We start from the raw sequence: 21,675 nt of genomic DNA on the forward strand, positions 1-21,675 counted from the left end.
TCCCAGAAGTTCCCTTCAGAGTTCACAACTTTTGCATGAGCTTAAGAGGTGGTTGTAGGGTTACAGGTTTAGGCTTCCTCTTTCCCTTTTCTCTCCCATATGAAAGGCAGAACATTTTCAAACAGGAAAAATATACACTCATTTAAAATGCTTAGATCTGGCTTTCGTGCAGCCTAATGAAGATTAAAACTTGAGGAGATTCTGAAATTTTATTAAGAGAGGCAGTGTTAAAAAGCATACGGCTTCTCAGCTGGAGCCCCATGCTTCAGCCCCACTTGCTCTTGGACCGAATCTTGCTTGTTTCTACTTCTTTGCAATGACTAAATCCCAATTCTGAAAACATGCACGCTGTCATACAAGCTTGGCGTAAGCTGCTTTATCAAGTATGCAGGTGAGAAGTGTTTGCTGGAGCTGGTCTTTGAGATTTGTAACCCTGAAAGCAGGCTAACTATATCAGGGCTACACACACTCACAGGAGTTAGATATTCTAGTGCAATAGAACAAAGGAACTCCACATCTGCCATGAAGTTAGAGCTGCTGTTAAAACGCGAAGCAGCTACATGAAGGTATCTTATAGTGACATCCTAGCTCTATGTGGTCAGCTTTAGTGGAAGCATGATTGCAATCACAGTACCCACAAAACCATAGAAAGGATTAGTTAGATAAGCATCAATCAAAAATATCAGTCAGTGCAGTTACTGTAGTATCAAATATTACAATCCAGACTTTCAAAAGAAAGGGATTTACTTGCAATTTTAGTTGCTGATACTTCAAAAAAATTGAAGACATCAGTCAGCACCCACTTTACAAGAAAGATGCCAATTGCCCATGTTTCACTCTGCTTGTCAGGAATAGGTCACTTTTAAAAAATCTTAATAGGACTAGTCTACAACACTGTGGTACAGCACTGCCTTTACTAACGCTGTAACAGAATAACAGTTCAGGATTTATTATTTATTGTAGAGATTAACATGCAGTAGAAGTCCAAAGGAAATACATATTGGCTCTCTGACATTAACTAGTGTATCCATGAGGAAAAAATCTCATGGAGAAGTCAGCCACCTTTCACGGGCAATGACATAGAGAAGCAATCAGCTGCTCAGGCTCTGACACTTTTCAGTGGAAGTGCCAGGATAAACTGAAGAAGGTTGAGGCAGAAACCTACGGTCTCTACCAGATTCATCTTTATCCCCAGACTGGCAGTGCCAAGGGTCACCCACCTAAGGTGTCCCCAACATCTCCTTTGCTTGCTGCAACATAAGGCACGAACTGGGGCATCTCCTTTCCCAAGGCATGAGTTAGGAGCAGCCAATTCCACTGTCAAGGAAGAGGAGGAGTGTACCCTGGAGGAAACTCTGCTAGAAGGCTCTATTAGCTCTACCAGCCACAGATTCATGGCTCAGCCATGCTGCAAAACTGTGGTCAGGCTCTCTGCCCAGCCAACGGAGAGGAGAAATTGGCCCACATTCTGTCAAGGAGGCTCCTCCATCTGAAATAACGTTACATGCTGTTATTATGCCACTATGTTAGCTGAGACTGCTCTTTGTTCACTTGGATTTCAAAAGTAGATCTATAATTTGAGGGAAATCAAACATTTTAAAAATTATTCATCTATAGATACACTGAGGAAAGCTGTTCCAAAACAGCAGATAAAAACATGCATTTCATAACCCCCCTATTAGGTGGTTTAGTTGGAAAAGCATATGGAAACCGAACAAAGAGGAGTTCACAGTCTGCTCCCCCAAACAATAAAAGGCAAGAAATGCAAAAGTAAGACTTACAAAGCTTTAACCACAGAGTCATTATGGCATGCTAGGGGAGAGCAGGGCAGAGAAGACAGCAAGTGAGATAGCCAAGTGGACTGAGAGCTGAAATGTCTCAACTTTGCTGCTGATTTTGGGTAAAACATTTTTAGCAGAGCCATTCTGTATTCTATATAATAAAGGCTACTACAGTTTGCCAGCCTGTAGCTAATTCCAAGGGGAATGGGAGTGGACAACAAGTCTGAACAAAGCCATAATTATAAGGATATCATTTCCCACAACTCTATTTAGCCAACGCAGAAAACATTAAACATGTATTTGCATCTATTGCATGAAAAAAAGCACACTTTTTATAAAGTAAATAAGCTGCATCTTATGAGACAGCATCCTAACTCCAGAATCTATACCTGCAGTTTGGCAATCCATACTACACCAGAGAAAAAAGCTCCAAATACTATTAGTAAGCAGGAGATACGTTAAACATTTAGTAGCAACATCCAGATGCAGACTCAGCTGTAGCTGCGTAAACGTAAAGGAACTCCTTTTGCCTGTACAATTATGCACAGACCTGCCAAGATCAGGATTTGTGTTTGTTCATCTGTCATGTCAAAAAAAAGAGGGTGTTTGTATAATGTCACTGAATTCATTGTGCCCTTCCATCACCACTGCTTATCTGATGTATAACCTCTGTTGCTGTTTTATACATGTAGAAAATAAGTCAGTTTTACTGAGTAATCACACTGGTAGACTTCATCTTCACAATTTTCTTACTAGTGACTTCCACAAAGAACCACAATGCAAATAATATTGAATTAATATTAATGAAGTATCAGAGCCGGTAGCCTTAGTAATCAATCAGCATCCAACTCTGCTCGGAAACGTACAAGAACAGAACAAAACATGGTTATTGACCCAGGGATTTACAATCTAAACATAGGTATTTCATGCACATACATAGATCTATATGTTCATACAAAAAGGTGACAGGATCAAGATAGTAAGGATGAATAGCGTTTAAATGCTATTCTGTGATCAGCCTGGATTTTTGCTATTTTTCCCTGGTTTTACGTACTTTCTCTGCACATCAGGGACAAGAAGGGTTTGGAATATACACATTATCCATAGTGCAGCAGGAAACATTTCTAAAGTTTTTTTAATTTTTAAATCAGTCAGTGTGTTTCTCTGGAAATTTCAAGCCAGTATGGATAAATATATTACGGTTTCAACACTAATAAATATCTATGTTGAGTGTATCTGAAAATACAGCAAAGCACTACAAAACATGTAGTAGTTACCCAAGAGGTACAATTCCTTTAAAATCATTTCTAATGATGCAATTAGTGGCATGACTAACTTTTTTATAACTCATTAGGTACCTTTTTGGCGTCGAGCCTATCTATTGGATAACTGCATAGCTATGCAGTTGAACTTCTCTGGAGGAAGCAAGAACTGCTTTACCATTTCATCTCTCCAAAATAAGAAGCCTTTAAGACTCAAAGGAGAGACAGATTGGCCCACAAGTGGTTTAGCTTAAAACTTTCAGCTGTCTTCCAACTCAAAAAAAAAAGCAATTAGAGTATAATATGATATTCTAAAACGAGGAACACAATAAAAACCTCATTGAATCACAACAGTTCTACTCAGCTCATTTGGGTTTATCTTACTATGGTAATATGCTTCTGAGCAAAGAGGCTGCAATACACACTTATGCAACAACCTGCCCACAGGGAAACAGTTTCTTCAGAACAGAGTCTTTTTATCATTTATTATTTTAAGCATTAGCTTTGATATTGATGCGTCTATTGTTCACCTCACACCTTAAAATCTGCCATCATCTTGGCTTTCATAGTATTTAGCAACAGAACTCAGATACACCTATATGGTTTATTTTTAAAATACAAAGTGGGTTTCTCTTTTCATATTTTCTTAGCCTTTGAGTTAGATGAGCCAATGACTCCACCATTCAATGAGCAATGAAAGAAACTAGCTGATAAGAACCAAAAGATTATTTTTGTTTATTACATATTCAAGACAATTATAATAATTCTTAACTTCTACTGGTTGCTCCTCTGAGAAAAAAAAATCCTTTAAATAGTATTAATGACCATTAGCCTAACTTTATGAATAGAGTATTTGTTGCACATGGCTGGTGGTGAAGTCACTCACGTAAACTTGGGAAGGAAACTAAGTCAGGTTTGGGACATCTAGGTTTTGTTCCCAAATCTTTATCCAGAACACTACTTACTGGATGCTGCTTATTTCACATGGGTCATTTGGTGCAACAAAAATGATTGCAAACTTAAGACTGGATTTTATAGAGCAAGAAAGAAAGGCAGGCAAGCAGACAAGACTGGTCTTTTCACATACAACATTCAGTATATATTGGCAAAGATGGTGTTATGATTTCTGGGCCTGAGCATGCTGAAACACATTTTACATGCAAGGATTCAATCAGCACATCTTAATCTAATAGCACTTAAAAAAAAGAGTATATACATTGATGATGTCATCGTCAGTAATGCAGTGAGTGCTAAGGCCTTGTCTTTGCCATTGTAAAAAACTTAGATGATGTTGATAAACAGAACATCTCCAGCTCGCTCCTCCCTTTGGAATTTCATCAACTTCTCTCCTAGCAAAAGTCTGATGTTTCACAGTACTAGACAATAGCCATTTATCTGGAATTTGTGGTAGAATATAAAAAGCAATGGCTGTGCTTCCACTAAAGGACAATATTTTTGGAAGGGTATTATTGAGAACAAGTCTACCACACCCTGTCAGAGACCTTCAAAAAGATCAGCAGACTTACCAGAGGGGGAAGAAAAAAAAAAAGAAAACAAGTGAAGGAGACGAAAGAGCTTTTGTCACACAGGCAGGAGGAAATTCCTTCAGAAGCTCAAACCGTCCATGCCAATAGGAAAGTATAGTTGCAACAGTTTCTAGAGTAGGAACTCCTTTATCATAACAACCTTATAAGGTAGGTTAGGTTAGCTTCAGATAGCTGAGAAACGAGGTTGTTCAAAAGCACCATCCAACTGCCTACATCCTGGTTTCCTCCAGCAGCTGGATGGAAAACATGACAAACTAAAAATAAAATAAAAGGAATACATGGAAAGATCCATGTCATTCCTCTTCCCCTTCCCTAATGAGATGCAACAATGCTGGGTTAACGTCTTTTTCACTGAAAAAAAAGAGGACAGATCAAAAAACAGTTCATAGCACATACTTCCACATTGCTCAATCTCTATCTTTAAAAGCATCAATTTATAGCTACAGGGGAAAAAAGAGGATTTGCCTAAACCAGGCTAATTTCACAATGATGGTCACTTGCCATCTGTTTCAATGTGCAACTTCTGAACATATGGGCAACTAACACAGCCTTGATGGATGGTTTGCTTTGTGAGCTGCAACAAGGTACACAGTGAAAGGCTTTTTTTTAACTACATCTGACAAGTGAAGGTCCAACCAAAGGCCAGCTTCTTCCAAAATTTAAGGTGTAGCTACACAGTCCACTAAGTATACTGGCTAAGTATACTAAAACAGGAAAACCTTTGCGCACCTGAAACCAGTCTGATCACAATTTTGCACTACTTAGTTGTTGCTTACCACCTCTATTTCATCACTTTACTACTGAAAGGTTGTTATTCTGCATGCATTCCCCAAAACAGAGCCTGTAACAAGATTTCAGATGTTTACCTCCTCTGATTCTTTAAAGGTGACAAAGGTTTCAAATACAAATACAAAGTACAAGAACTTGAAGAGCAATAAACTTTTTCTTTTCCTGGCATGAATCACTCAAGTAAAATTTCTGCAGTCAAAGGGAGCATTCAAAACAAATGAACACCAAAAAAAGCCCATATCTATTGCAAACAGACATGGGACTGTTTAGGAGAGTTGCATGTGCTTTATAACCTCTCATGTATAAGCAGCTGCTTCCAGCACAGCCTGGTGTCAAAGTGCTGTGGCTCTTTGGTACCCAGTGTTAAGCGGATGGCTAGTGAGACCCTGGGCAGGTAGACTGAGGTAACAGCATCACACTCAGCGTTCTCTTGGCAGCAAAAGACTGAAGCTGGATTGTAAAGAAGTGCTCTGTGAGTGTTTTTCTTTTCCTGCCATTTCTGATGGGCCACAAGCACAGACATGCACTCAGGCCTTGTTGCGGCTCGCAGACATGACACAAGCCTTCCAAAACACGCACCCCTCCTGCAAGAGGCTTAGCCAGCAGAAGCAGCTTTACAGCATCCACCAATTTCTCTATATTTAAAAAGGAACCCCCCAACCACAACAGGTCCATTCTCTGTACTTGTACTTTTTGTTAAGAGTGTATTATACTTTTCAGATACCCCAAGTTCAAATAAACCCACAAACATAAAGTGAAACCTTAAATAAAAAGGCCAGTAATGGCATGCTTTAGCAAGAAAGGAAGACATGCCACAACCTGATGCTGATTTTCTGCCCTTGAACTCTTGAATTAATTATAACAAATTACAGGGAGCCCCACTACAATTTATAAGCACAATAAACTCCCTTACAACCACCTATAATTTTATCAGAGTTAATCCAAATGCCTAAAAAATTATACAGCACAGAACTCCAGCATGCCTTTTAGAGTTGGTTTGGGTTTTTTTTTTTTTTAAAAGGAGTGGAAGCCTATTTTCTTGTCTTCCAAACCCTCTCCCTCAACAAAGACTACATTTGGTCCCTACAAGTTGGAGCCCAAAGCCAGGCCTCGGTGTCACCCCCATAGCATTCATCCTCACAAAGGCAGCAGTGGGATTGCAAAAGTAAAGCAAAGCAATCAAAATTATATAATGCAAAAAGATAGGTATTTTAGCATTTTCAGCTGAAGAATGACATTCATTGCAAGTAAATATTACACAGAATTGGTAGAATAAAGCATTTGGGAATGAAGAGTTTGCTAGCCACATGGCTACCTACCCATCTGGTTTGGGTTCTAAGCACATGGTAACAGCGTATTGTTCGACACGCCAGTCCTATTGACTTCAGACTACTCCCATAGTTAAGCTTAAATACACACTCAGCTATGCACTCCTGACTCGAACTGAAAAAGTGCTTACATTTGGCTACAGAGATTCGATGGTTATAATACAGGAGACTATTTTTTTCGTATTAGCTTCACTTTCTTTCTTTGACCATTAAAAAAATGGATAACTGAGCCAGGTAGGTAAACTGCTGCAGTGCCACATACTGCTTTTCACACACAGATCTTAGAACGCTGTAAAGGAAGACCACTATTGTCATTCTCCCACATATAGGCTCCACCTACATATAGGTGCTCAGTAAGATGACATAGCATGCAGCCTACTTGCTGTTTCCCACTTAATTAGTCACATTTTCGAAGCATCAGGCCCCCTACACACAGAGCAAATTGCAACCCCAAATCCTTAGACAGCAACGGCAGCTGTAAAGATGAAAAGATGAGACATGGTTATGTATGCTGAAGACTACTAAACCTCATGGGGATGAGGAACAAAAAAACCCCAGTCGCTCTTTCCTGATTTGGAAAGATTTCAGCAAAAAATGAGACTAGACCCCAAAAAGTTAATAATAGCTGAGATTTAATTCCTTTACTCATATGTGTTGACTCAGTTCAAAATATGCTGTTCCCTGCCCTGAAAAGAAAACGCAGCTAACCTTCAAGCTGTCTCCACTGTGGGAAAAGGTGGTTTAAGTTACATATGGAAGCAATATGAGTCAACAGTTTGAAAATTCTCCTGGTAGCCAGCCAGGTTAATGGCCAAGCAGGTTAGAATATCATGCTAAAAAAATGTGGTGAGTTAACTAGAACATATGTATACTCCAGCTTATACTCTGCAACGCTGAAAATAAATAGATAACTTTTAAAAAATTAAGTACAGGCATAATGCAAAACTATTCTTTGGACACAAAATAAACATGAAGAGTTCTGATTGCCCCATGCTCCTCCTCCCCTCCATTATCCCAGTTCAAGTAATAAAACATACTGTATATACCCCACAAACCCCATCTCATGTTTCAGTATATACTCTAAATATTCCCCTCCAGTATGGCTCTAAACTCCACAATGACACAGGTCCACCAGCCTTTTTGGGTTAAAAAGTGCACCACTGTGTACTGATGCCAAAGTTGAACAGAGGGAACAGGTATACCAGAAAACAACTGGTATGCATAGGTAAGCATCCAGAAGCACATCACAGAATGATTGGTTTGTGGGTATAGAGCAGCATGCAAGTGTATTCAGGTATTATTTCACTCAAAGAGCCAGTGAACATGTTCAAACTTACAGAATGCGTGCTCAACCTGAAGTTTAAAAAAAAAAACGCTCTGGTAGCCTACAGTGAAACCTTGTTCATGTGTTTATGGAACTCATTAGAAAATCCCTATCAGTACAAACTTCAGATAGCATCCCAACCTTATACAGTAAAGGTCCAAGAAAGCTCTATTGATTTTATGGAATTTTACCTTATAGGAAGATAAAATCCAGCCCATTCTCTAAGACCTTTTACAGTAATCTGCCTTGGTAATAAAGAAACACTGCTTGAAGTGTGATACAATGAAGTTGCCACCTGTCTACAGGTAATCAACACAACGGTTCATATTCCTGTGAAAAGATTGTTGAAGCACCTACGTTAGTACTCACTGCCAGCAGAAAACAGGACAACTCGGGTTGTTTCCAACTCCCAAAGAGCTTGGTGACCTACTGTTTTCACAGAAATCATTGAAAACAGTCACCTCACGCATCAGTACATCACACAACAAAACCATGGCCCAGGAAGTTCCAACATCCCAGTGGACACAATCCTGCAAAAGTGAACACAGCTCTGATAATGACGGGATGTTGCAGAGAAATATCTGAATCAATGCCCCATTGGGTGGGTGGGTAAAGTAGATCAATTTCATGAAATGAATAATTATTCTTTGTAAAAGCTTCAAAAACAGCTGAAGATATCAAGTGGAAAACCAGCTGCCAAAGATAAAACAGTGAACCAGTAAACATCTCACTGCACAGGAATCTGCCATCTTCCGACGCTGAGATTTCTGCCAAATTCTTGTTGAGATTTTCAGCTGCAAAAGGGCCTCCACACAAACACTTCTTTTAAACACATTCAGACTTCAGGATTGTGCCGACATCCAGCTCCTTTAGCTTTATACCCTGCCAGCAAGGCAAAAGATATTAAAGGTATTCAGCTCCCTGCAAAAGGGTATGTTAAGAACTATTTTTTGTGGTTTGCCTCTCAGCTACAGGAGAAGGGAGAAGGTTTGCTCCAGCCTGCAGTACAGCCATCAAAACTCAATAAATTTAATTGAAAATTGGCAGTGGTACTGTAACCAAGATTTCCATTGCTTACTGAATTCTCAGAATTTAAAAAGTAGTTAGAAACGCCAATCAGAAAGCACAGGTTGGTCTGCTCACAGCTTGCTGCCACTGGATGAACCCTCTTTCTGGTACCATAGCCACATTTCAGACATCAATCTGGACCTTCTAAACAGAAAACCAGGGAGCCACAGTTCCCTTTTTCATAGACACATAGAAGAAAGAGAGAATGTGGAAAGTTACGCACAATGGAGGAATCGCCCAATGGAGGAGTCCTGAATCATGCTGTGGAAATGCCCATTTCTTCTCACTGATTACACAGGAAGTCTACAGCAACCTTCATTCTTGAGGGTCCATGAGGAAAAACTACATGACTGAGGTAGGGTTGGTCTGTGTCATGTTGACTTTAAGTAGTATATTCTGTAGCAGCCTGCAATTCCCAGAGGTAGTCACTGCTAATGCATCACGTGGGAGGATAATCAGAATATTAGCCCCAACCTTGGTAACATATTCATCTGCTAAAAACAGCGCCTTAAACTACACCGGGAGACAAGTCAGAAGCAGCATACCAGCCCATGAGGTACACCATAACATTCACTGTGCACACAGCTCTCCTCAATGAACAGGCAACCTCATTCTGCAGTGATATACACTGCTACTGTGCCTTAAAGGGGAAAATAAGGCACTGAAGTGCTTTGCAATGGCCTAAATGACAAAAGCAGTGAGCGAGGAATGATCATTTTTATCTTCATTTGAGAACATGCATAAAGGGTGATGGGCACTTCTGTGACTCAAGCACTTAGCAATGACGAGTGTTTCTTATTTTTCCGCTTTTCTTATCCTTTTTCCAGTTCTATTAATTTTTCTTTTGGTTTACTTGCTTTTTTTCCTAGGGAAAGCAAAATCACTTTGTGACAGTAACTATGTCTATAGCTATTATAATAAAACTTCTTAGAAGAGGATGAGGACAGACATTACGTGTTCAGGAATACCAGAGTATCTCTTGAACTCCCACTGTTAGCCACAAGTAAGAAATAACAAATAGGTATCTACTGAAATAACTCAGACCTTTCTTCTGCCTAAAAATTTGACAAATAGACTCAAACATGCACAATACCTTCTCCCCCCAGAAATGCTATGCTTAACAACACCTTAATGTCAGAGGTCAGAACCCAGCTCTGAAAAGGTGGGCATGGCCTTGGCGGGGCAATCACAAGTGAAGTGGATGACAAGATGCTTCTCTTTCCTAAGTAAGCAAGTGTCATTTGGTCTTTGATTTGAAAGAGTCTCATTTTATGCAAATGCTCTTTCTAGTTTATGGGCAACATGAATTTATTTTCTTTTTCTACTTTTTCTCCTCAATTAAGGAAGTAAAAGGAAACAGTTCTAGTACCAGCACATCACTTGTTTCATACTAAAGCTCCATAAACTTGTTTATTTTCATAAAAGTGAAATAAAATATGGGCTATTTTCAGGCTAGCAAATTACTTTTCACATCTCCTCCATGCTGCTGTAAACCAAATCTTCTGCTCTGTGCATCCCATCAGTTGAGAGGGATGCCCATACAGACATTTATACTGATGTTATGTAACAACACACCCACAAAACTCAACTGCATCCAGTATCGCACTTATCAAATGCTTCCAGACCCTGTATATTCTTAGCTGTGGCCAATCCCAACAGCAGACTGAATTAACACCCACCACCTAGTAGCTCAGAATCAACCCTTTGATGTGGTTTGAGACCACTGGAAACACTGAAAAGACAACATAATAGATGCCCTGAAACCTTACCAGCACATAGTTTTCCAGCACGTGGTAGCATTCCCTTTGAAAACAATACTGTCCTTACAAATTTTTTTAAAACCTGTAACTTAAGCACAGCAAAGCCAAGGAACTAAATTCTTCCTGCCTCTGATGCTGTTTAGTTTTTTTAAGATACAGGAAAAACTCCTCAACTACTGTAATCTCAATGTTCTTCCTGATGTCAGTAGCAAATGAAACAAAGAGAAAAAGATTTTTAAAAAGGTATCTTAGCTTTAAAGAAGCATATGTGCATCAAGAAATAAAGAACTATTTCACCCCAGAATTAGTGACAGTTAATTTAGCTCAAATTATCTTTTCTTTTCATGCATGAAAGGAGCAATTCTGCCTTACAGGAAAATCCTTCTACTTGCTTCTAGCTGTTTCTGTCTGGTTTAAGACAACGACAATACACTAACAACCTTCAGGGAACAAAATCCATCAAAACTGATCCTATTGAGAGTCTTTCCAGCAGCCACCACAGCAAAAGCTTCTTCACTAAGCTTACAGAAACCTCCCAATCAAAGCTCAGTCTTTGTTTCAGAGAGAAGGCAACGAATACTATGTCCCTCACTACAAGGAAGACATCGAGATCCTAACGTGTGTCCAGAGGAGGGAAACGAGGCTGGTGAGGAGGCTGGAGAGCAAAAGAGGAGGGGCTGAGGGAACTGGGGTTGTCTAGTCTGGAGAAGGCTCAGCAGGGACCTTATCACCATCTACAATTACCTGAAAGGAGGTTGTAGAGAGATGGGTGTTGATCTCTTTGCCCAAGCAACAGGTGATAGGATGAGGGGGAATTGACTCAAGCTGCAGCAGGCAGGTTCAGATTAGACATTAGGAAAAAGTTCTTCACTGAAAGCGTTATTGGGTATTGGAACAGGCTGCTCAGGGAGGCAGTTGAGTCACCAACCCTGGATGTATTTAAAAGATGGGTAGATGAGGTGCTTAGAAATACAGTTCAGTAGAGGACAGGTATGGTTGGACTCAATCTCAAAGGTCTTTCCCAACCTAGTGATTCTGTGAAGGAGGCAGGGAGCCCCTTTTGTCCATCATGGCAAGGTCAGGATGCTCCCATCCATCAGTATATATTAGACTTGAATTTCAAGTCTACAAAATATTATTTCTGTTTAGAAATGAAGCTTTAATTAAAAAAGTCCAGTTTTTGTTTGCCACTTTGTATCTTCACATCCTATCTTATGCCTGACAGTTGCTAAGAGTAAATACCTAGCTGAAGGTGTGAGTAGATATAGCTTGGACATGTTGATAAACACAACTTCTTCTGAATAAATCCTCCAGCTGTGTAAGTAGAAGCTTATTATCCATTCCTTCACCCTTTTACCTTAAGGCAGCCTGCAGTTCAAAGGAAGCAGGATGCAACTTTCAATCTAATTTCAAAAAGCGTCAGTTTTCATGAAGTTTAAAATCACTTTTCAGCACTATTTAAGATAACCTGCTTCAAACACAAAACAAGAACAGGTGGACACATTCAGATAATACAAGCAGACTTTCCACTGTTTTTCCATAAACACACACACAAAATGGGTACTGTTAACAGCACAGCCAATAATATGCAACCGTATGTGTGTGTGGCACTGGGAAATCTCACAACGGAAAGCCAAGGGCCAGGAAGGACAGGATTTAAATAGAAGAGAACCGATGCTCCAGGTTATCCCAGTGATCCACGTAACACAAGTGTTTATCAACAGCAGCAGCCAGGGCAGCTTCCTCACAGGCTGAGAAACAAAAAGCAGTACGTGTGACTCATGCAAACACACAGCTTCCTACAGAAAGCAAGCTCCTCAATAAAAAGAGGAGGTCACATTTCTAGCATCAGCACCATTCGAACTGTCAGATATCACAGAATAAACACATAGGGCACTGAAAATGCTTTAACTTCCTTGCAGAAAGGCAGAAGACTCCTTCTCCTGCATCAGAAGTTGGTTACAGCTCTAAAGGAAGTTTCAAAATGCTTCATTTATTTCCTTCTCCTTAAGGACAATAAAATGTCCTAAGTACCAGGTTCAAACAGTCTCATGGACCTTCAGCTCTTCTTTCTGGAATTAAGGTTCAATTCCGACTGTCTTATGCAATTCAAGATATTTTAACATGGTAGTTTGCAGATGTATCCTAACCATAAACAGTCGCTTTCTGTGGTGACCAGCAACAGGACACTAGGAAATGGAATGAAGCAGTGTCATGGGAAGTTCGGGTTGAACTTTAGGAAAAGGTTCTTCAAGAAGGTGGTCAGTCACAGGTTCCCCAGGGAACTGGTCACGGCACTAAACCTGTCAAGAGTTCAAGGAGCATCTGGATGATGGTCTTAGTCATATAGTTTAGTTTAATTAGTCCTGCATGGAACAGGGAGTAGGGCTCAATGTTTGTTATGAGTCCCTTCCAGCCTGAGATTGAAGGATATGATTCCTCCTCTGTCCTGCTGCACATACCTACATTTTCTATCCATCTGGATACCTCTGCACTTCTGAAATATTTGCATAACTAATGCACTGCATTCTCTGATGTTTCATGGGCCATGAATCAATTTCCCTCAAAGCCATGTCATTAATGAAGAACTAAACTGCTTTATTTGGTAAGATTAGGTGCACTTTTTCCTTCTGTTTCTTGAAAGCTACACAGTGCTTGGAGTAATACCACTCATGCCTTTATTTCATTGCTCTGTTACCAATCTAGTTTGAGTTTTACTGTGAACACCTGAAAAAAAGAAATATCCCAGACTGAAATTCCTATCATTACCTCATTTCAAGAGCTGAAAAGTTTAAGGAAAATCCTAACATAATAAAGTCTCAAGCATGGACAGTAAAATTGTTGCATCATTCTACCCAGGTGCAGAATTAAAAAAACCCCCATAACCTGAATAATTTCTGGTTCCCAACTGTGATACAAGCCATCCACATTCCTCACCCCCCCCCCAGAGGGAGTCAGCAAGGGCTGCTATACGTTCAGTGCAAGCCCAGGCCACCAACCAATGTACAGGCTCAAACAAGTGTCCCTAAGAGCACACATGCCCAGATGGGTTGTAAAGGAAGATACAAAGTGCCATGTCCCAAATGTGGATGTCTCCACCAGCATGATTGTCGTGGAAGGATTCAAGCTGGTCCGCCTAAGACTAGTGAGAAGCTCTGGCACTGTACATAAATGGTGTAGCTATATGATATGAGAAGAGTAGAAACTCCAAATGTAACCTTTGTGGCCATTTAAAAAGGCCCAATAAAAAGACTAGAGTAGTCCAGAAGTCTCTTTTCTACTAACAGTGGACATAAAACCAGTTCCCATCAGGAGACTGATATGTAAGAACACGTGATTAAGCCCCAGAACATAAAATAAGTATTATTTCTTCATGATCAGATGTAAATGTGATACTGCCTAATGCCAAGACATTCCTGTTACAACATTTCTAACCCTCACAGCCACTGCCTCCAAAACACCCTACAGCAAGAATGCAGGCTGAAGTAGCCAACATTGTATTTATAGTTACGCAATGCTATTTTTTAGAATTGCTACATATGTACTGCCCAACCACACACATGAAAACACATTCACTTTCTGCTCTAAAAGCACAGTATAATGTAATAGATTAGATCTAAGCGTCAACAGTTTCTTAAAATATCTGGCACAAAGAGCTCGGCTTTCAATAACCAACACACAGAGAACAAGCTCCCCATTCACTGAAGAAAGTCAGCTGGGAGAAGGGTTTGCCCTCCTCAGCAAATTATTTTATAAACAGGGAATTAATGTTGAATCTTAGGCCTGCCTTCTCATTTTTAAGTTAAAGTTTAAACATCCACTAAAATACACATCCAAAAATAACCAAGTCAAGAATATTACTGAAAAACAAAACAATGCATATGCTGCAATAATATGAACACAAGAAGACCCAAGCAAATACTCCACATTATTTGTTGTTGCTGTCTGAAAACAACATTAAAGCTAATTAAGTATCAGCTTGTTTACAGCAAGTCAGGCTACAAGTCTACTGTGTATTTTTTTAATGCTGCAGTAGCCACTAATATTAAAAGTCTAATAATTAAAACAACACAATAAAACCATCAAAGGAGCACCAAAATGCAAATACCCCAGACTGTCTAAGCCTGGGTGGCCACCCACAGCTCTTAAGACTCATCCAGTTCACAGGCAGCTCCAGAGCTGCTCCCCTGCCTGACTGCAGCTGGGGAGGCTGTGCACCTTGCTGTTTAGTCCCAAATCACTGCAGCTGGAAGGAAGAATAACCCCACGAAACCAAAGGCCAACACCACTAAGCTGCTTCACAACCCATCCACAGTCTTGTCCAACAGAAGAGAGCTGTGATCCCTGGGGAGTCAGAACTCCCTGGGAGATCACGACTAACCCCCCTCCCCCCCCCACCCCCCAACCAAGCAGTGTGTCCTAGAGCTTGCCTTTTTTCCAGCCTTGGGAAATAGGGTGCAGTTCCAGTCACAAGAGAGTCAGCCCCAGGACTGTGATCAGGACCGGGACCTGTAGGGTCAGGCAGGGTGGCGACTGCAATCTAAACCAAAATAGGATTCTCTTCCAGCAGAAATTTCTTTGCCTCCTGTTGATTTATAAAATTTCAGCTTCAAAGTTGCTGCTTCATCTGGGAGACCCCACTCCACTGTTTCATGAATGAGACTTCTACATTGGTGCTTGTCCTAGCTCTTCTTTGACAGAGTTTCATGACACAGCACTGACCTGCAGCACTGTATAGTAACTTCTGCAGTTGTAAAAGAAATAATTAGTACTACCACATGTGGGCCAGTTGGCACCCTGTGCCACTTTAGAGTTGTTCCCTACCATTCCCCTGTAAAAATTTTCCAGTAATTTGACTCTCCAAATCATTTAGCTGAGAAGAAAAAGGTTTGGAAGGATTCATGGGATGAAATTATCTTCCAGTTTGAAGGTCTGCCATACCAACAGAACACCCTATCCTTTTCTGTTCATCTGATACAACTTCCATGTATAACAGTGATTGCCTTAATTCATGGGAATCATTTAAAATTACAGCCCATTGACCTATAGCTCTCTGCAAAACAGAAATATGATATATATGAAACATATATAAAGTTGAAAATATTCTATTAGAAGAATGGAGCTACGCTGGTTTACTCTATGCAAGGATCCAGTCCAATCTATGAAACAGACAAAGCAAACCAACAGAGACTTTTTAACAATAAACATTTAAAAAAATGGGACCATTCTGATGACTGATACTTTGTTGAAGAGAATAGTCTTGCTTCTTAGTGAAAAGGTGCATCGTCTTCCCAGCTGGGCAGCCCCAACATAGCTCTTCCTAGTGCTGAGAGTGGGCCATGTGTCACGGCCTTTTCTGCATGGGGTGAGCAGAGCTGCCCTGTAAGCACAGCACAGCTGATCAGCACATGCTCTGACAGCAGTCAGGACACTTCCCAGAAAAGAGGACAATGAGAAACTGGTTGCATTTCTTTCTCTGGAATCTGTATAGCCGGCTCCCGGATACCATCTTTCTGAGAGAGTAGGTACGCTCTTAAAACATGTGGTGGGAATTACACAGTAAACATTAAATGACTGAGGTTCTTGGGAAAAGACACATTAGGCAATAAGGCTTCTGCTGCCTGAAAATCACTTTTTTCCCCTCTCAGACTGGCAATACTGAATCATTACATCCTGGCTTAAACCTCCTGGTAAGAGAGGCATTGTGTTTTCTTAAATAGTCCACCTTCCTACTTGTGTTATGTCACTCCATTCTCACTCATTTGCTGGCCCATCTAACTTAGCTACACATCTCTCTTCTTCCATACTGTATGAGACTTTTCTGTGCTTTTGCAGGAAAAAGAATTAAGTGTTGCTGAATTTCCAAGAACCATTGGCATTAAAAAAAATCCTATTTATCTACCAGAGGTGAAGAAACAGCCAAGAGTTCCACATCACCGAGCTCGCCACAAAACCAGGCTGGCACAGGAAGATATGTGATATCCAGCCTTAACACAGAAATTAAAAGCACCACATAAAGACAGCAAAACTCCAGCTGATTGTACTTGTATTAAAAGCTAGCAACACAGGAGGATGTGAAACTTTAGCTTGTTCAGAAAAAGGAAAGCAAAGCAGACTAAAAGCAAAGATAAGCTCAACTAGGCGAGACATTTAAGAAGGACGTTTTTGAGGGGAAGGAAAAAAAGTCCAGAATTTAAGAAAAAAAAAAGAAGTAGATTTTCCAGATCATTTTTCCCTGCAAATATGAAGCAAACACTAATTTCTGCCCCCTCTATTTTACCCTCACATGATTTAGAAATTCATGCAGTACTAAGAGTCTGTAGCCCTGTAGGTTTTAGAAGAATGTTCATTTAAAAATCTTTCACCTAACTTGAAGAAAAATAAAGAAAGGGAAAAGTGGGGGGTTTCCTTAAAAGAGAAACACAAAGAGACAGCTACAAGAAATGGTGAAGGATAGGCAGCAAAACATCAGGGGAAGTAAGTCTTCAGCTGGTTAGAGAAGAGTAAGTTGCAGGCCAATTTTTGACAGGCCCTTCAGAAAACAGGCCTGGCAGCCACAGGCTCTAATTTTCCACCTGCAAACACATTCATTCCCACACTCTGCAGGTGCAGCCACCCCATTCCAAACACTCCATGTTTTCTTTCACAGGAAAGCTGTACAGCACGTTCTTCAGGGAAAAAGCAGAGCTGACAGCTGAACTTGGGGCAAAAGCCCAATGCAGCACAGTGCAGATGCTGGAACACATCCCTCCCTACACAGTCGTGCATACCAGACCTACCGTGCACAGCACCATGGGGACCCAGCCCCACTGGTAGCATTCAGACTAGGCACTGCTCTCACTTCATGGGATTATGCCCCAGTCTGCAACAGCACAAACATCATCAGGTATTTCTGGATATAGATAGCACAGTAAGATAGAGAAAGCTTCTTCCAAGGAAGAAAAGAAAAAAAAAAAAGAAAGAAAAAACAGATCAAAGCACACCTTCATTCCTCACACAAGGCACAGCTATACCACGTGTAAAGATGGAGATACTGAGGGGAACAACATGTAAATTCAGCTTTCCCTTAGAACTGGGGGGGGGGAGGGGGGAATGGACCATGAATTGTCTGATACTTTGCAGAAAGCAGCATCGCACCCACATTTTCAGAAAGCACCAAGAGTGTGTGGGCTTTCTGTTTTTGGAAAAAGAGCACAGTGAAAGCAAGCTTGTTTACTTTAGACACTGTACAAAGACTTTTAAAAAAAATAAATGGTTGAAAGGATGCCTCCCCTCTGAGAAGTTAGCATAAAATAAAAGGCAGATTTATATTTCTAATCTATGCAAATATCTACTCTACAGGGTATCACAAAGACTGCTTTATATCAGACAGTACGCAGATCCCAGGTGCTTTAAATATGCCAAAAGCATGTGCAGCATCACCACCTGCGATGGCTGCTCACTCTGAGAACAGCTGGATGACTAAAAAGAGATTGTCTAAGTATCCTTCCATGAAAAATGCCTTTTGCTCATGTGCCAACCCCCATACTCCCACCTAAATGACTCCTGCTGTAGCTTCCATCAAGCCTGGAGAGGGGTTTTTTTTTGGTGGGTTGATTGTTGGGGTTTTTTTTAACATGGTTTATCATAAATTCTTCTAGAACTTTCAAATTATAGCAATCACAACATGGTGAAACTCCTACTGACACCTTGCAAAATTATCATGGCCCTCTAATTCATAAATCCCCAGATTTCTGTGAGACTGAGTGCAGGTAGAATGCAGGACTAGACAAGGAGGAGATAGAGTCACTGAGGTCTTGGAGGAGACAGGATTAAGATGAGGGGATACCTACAGGTGAGACCCTCAACCCAAAATAAAATAAACAAAGTAGAAAAGTACAGAAATAAGAGGACTAGAGGATAGGAAACAGCTCTCCTCGGAGAAGGCCAGGAGAGGACCCAATGCCAAGAGTACAATGCTACTGTGTTTGAAAGAAGGTATAACAGTAACACTGTCATGATCAGGAGACAGGTACTCTACAACTGGTGGCTGCTTTTGGTACATTACCCTAGGACATCTGCAGGAAGCTTTTGTCAAAGAACACAGCTGTCCTGGTTAACCTCACCACTGGTGCTCAAAATCACTCACTGAACAAGACTGATGATGTCCTGCTGGCACTTCTTACCCTGCCCCAGTGCTCCACTTACCTTTGAGGAGGAAAAAAACTCCACACCACTAATGTCTGCATCTTTAAACAAATGTCAATTTTGTAAAGAAGCAGCAAAGAACTGCAGGCCAGAGAGTCGATCTGACCTACTAAAACAATTAATGTGTGCCCCTGAGTACTCTCTGCCTCATCTTTCAAGCCTCAGAGGTTGACTTCAAAGAGCTGTTAGCTGTTAGCCGAATAAGATGCTCTGGCAGTCTTCTCTTCTTACTTTCTTTCCAAAGGATTCCCCAGGCCCTTCTTTCTCATATTATCAGAAACATCTTTAGCATATTAACTAGACACCCCACATTAAGTTATAGCTGTGTTTGTGATTGTTTATATGACAGGCACCTGAACCTCTACAGGTCCTCAATAACCAGTGATCATGGCCAACCCAGGCAACCCATTCTCCCCATCCACATCTTTAAATGATGAGGTCATTCGGACACAAACTGAAATACAAGAACTCCCTTCTAAACATAAACCTCCCTTCTTTATTTGTAAGGGTGACTGCACACTAGAACAGATTTCCCAGGGACTCCAGTATGGAGTCTCCCCATCCATGGGGATAATCAAAACCCAACAGGATACAGTCCTAGAGCAATCTCCTCTAGTTGTCCCTGCTATGAGCAGCCAATCTCCAGTGGTACCGTTCAACCTCAATAATTCTGCAACTTTATGGTTATCACTGCTATTTGTTTAGCTATCACTGCTATTTGTTTAGCTTCAGCATGTCAGCTGACACGTGCCCACTGCACCTCTGAAGGACAGCACTGACTTCATGCTAGATTACTGTTGTACTCCTCTCCCAGCATGTCACATGCAGACAGGTTTCCATACATTCTGTTCACCTATGAGGGAGTGTTACCCCTATCTCTGCATCCACATTTGGCTTGTGCAGTACAGGAAGTTACCTGCAAAACTGCAAAGAGCTCCTGACCACTACCAACACCTCCAGGCACGTAAAATGCAGGAGCCTGCGGCATAATTAGCCTCTTAGGCTTCCAACAGTAACGATAAAATGTAAAGTAGTTACGATTTTATAAATAAATTATTATGGCTTCACCTAAATATGAAATGACTTATTTCTACAAGGATTCCTCTGGTTGGTCCTAACTGCCAAACAGCAGAAGAATACAAAATGGTCCACAGATTGTTTTGAAGAGTAAGACAGTCTTTCAAATACAAATGATTAAGGAACATTGCCTCAAAGCCCACTGAGCAACCCCACAAGTAATGCTCCTCTCAACCAACAAAACCTTTGATCATTTTTCCTCTTTGCAATGACAGCACATGAGGTGTGAAGGGGCTACATTAATTGGAATCAGGAAGAAATATTCAGTTTGGGACATATCTCTCAAAACCAGCTATCAAGCCAAAGTCTGTAATGACACAGATCAGAGGCAAAGTGAACCATCTCAGTAGAACAGTTCCTTGGCTTTTGAATACTTGTGGATTATCTAAGTGTTTTCTGTAGTATTCTCAGATGACTTTTCATCATCTTCAGTGAATATTAATCAACCCTGGAAATTCTGAAGTCTACAATTAACTAAAAGCCTGGACTGAGAGATGGGTTTCACCTCAAGCTCCAAACATGGCCAGACAAGCTCAGTAGTGGGGAGGTTTTCACCAAGAGGAGGTTACAACAGTAACAAGTTCACTGCTAGCAGTGCTGTCACTACCTTTTCAGCTTCAGCCTTTGCTGATGGTTTTGTTGTGGGGTTGGGTTGGTTTGTTTGTGGTGGTTCTGCAGTTTCCCAGGAGGAGATGAAGCATCTGATCAGGAGTTTTGCATTTAAGAGAGATTTGTCATTTGTATGCAATTACAAGTTAAATACATAGGCACTGAGTATGTGAGTCTAGTGCCTACCTCACCATGGTAGAGACCATGATCAAACTTAATTCTAAAAGCAGCCAGTTGCAATTTCAAAACAAATGTTTTATCAGTCCACCAAGAGCAAACAAAGGCAAAAAAAGGCTACTAAAAATCCCTCCCATCTTCCCATTTAGTCATATTTTAGACTAAGCCTTTCTTCACCCTTTGTCAGAAGACAACTCCACATCCCCACCACTCATTACTTGAAACATGAGATTTGCCACATCTGCCTACAATTGCCCAGTTGAAGGTTTACAGCCATCAGATCATCTACACTCCAGGAAACAACAACAACAAAATCTTAACAGGCTATTCTGTATCTGAGATCCATTAGTAAGTTGCTGGTTTTGCTACAGACATTTAAAGAGAAGTAAGAGGCACTTCTAAGACGCTGCAGCTTATGTTATCAATCACTTCAGAAAGAAAAAAAACCCCAATTCAGCAGCCACACCAATTGAGAGTGCTGGGAAGTTCACTTGTCACTGAAATGTTTTGTTTTTGCCAACCTGGGCAGAATGAGCAAATACACCTCTGCAGGTGAGCTATGAATGAGCAATCAGCACTGCAGGCTGCAGCTTGAAGAGGTAATAGCATCCAAGTAGCTACAATGCTTCCTTGCACACAGCTAGGCCGGGACTGGGCTGAGAAAAGCGAACAACAGAAGGTTTCAGACATTCTGACTGCACAGTAATAGTTCTGAAGGAAAAGGTATGAGGCTTCCCTCTCCCAACATGTTCAAAGCAGGAACACA

The 21,675-nt window shown here is 40.8% G+C and overlaps 1 protein-coding gene across 1 annotated transcript in view; it reads right to left on the reverse strand.

The window, feature by feature from the left end:
- Window positions 1–21,675, reverse strand: part of PTPN14 (protein tyrosine phosphatase non-receptor type 14) — a gene marked incomplete at both ends in the record, with an annotated part of 69,549 nt that overhangs the window by 39,209 nt on the left and 8,665 nt on the right. The gene's annotated exons all lie outside the window — the stretch shown is intronic.

The sequence above is a fragment of the Gallinula chloropus genome (genome assembly GCF_964237585.1).
Source record: "Gallinula chloropus genome assembly, chromosome: 3".
NCBI classification, from domain to species: domain Eukaryota; kingdom Metazoa; phylum Chordata; class Aves; order Gruiformes; family Rallidae; genus Gallinula; species Gallinula chloropus.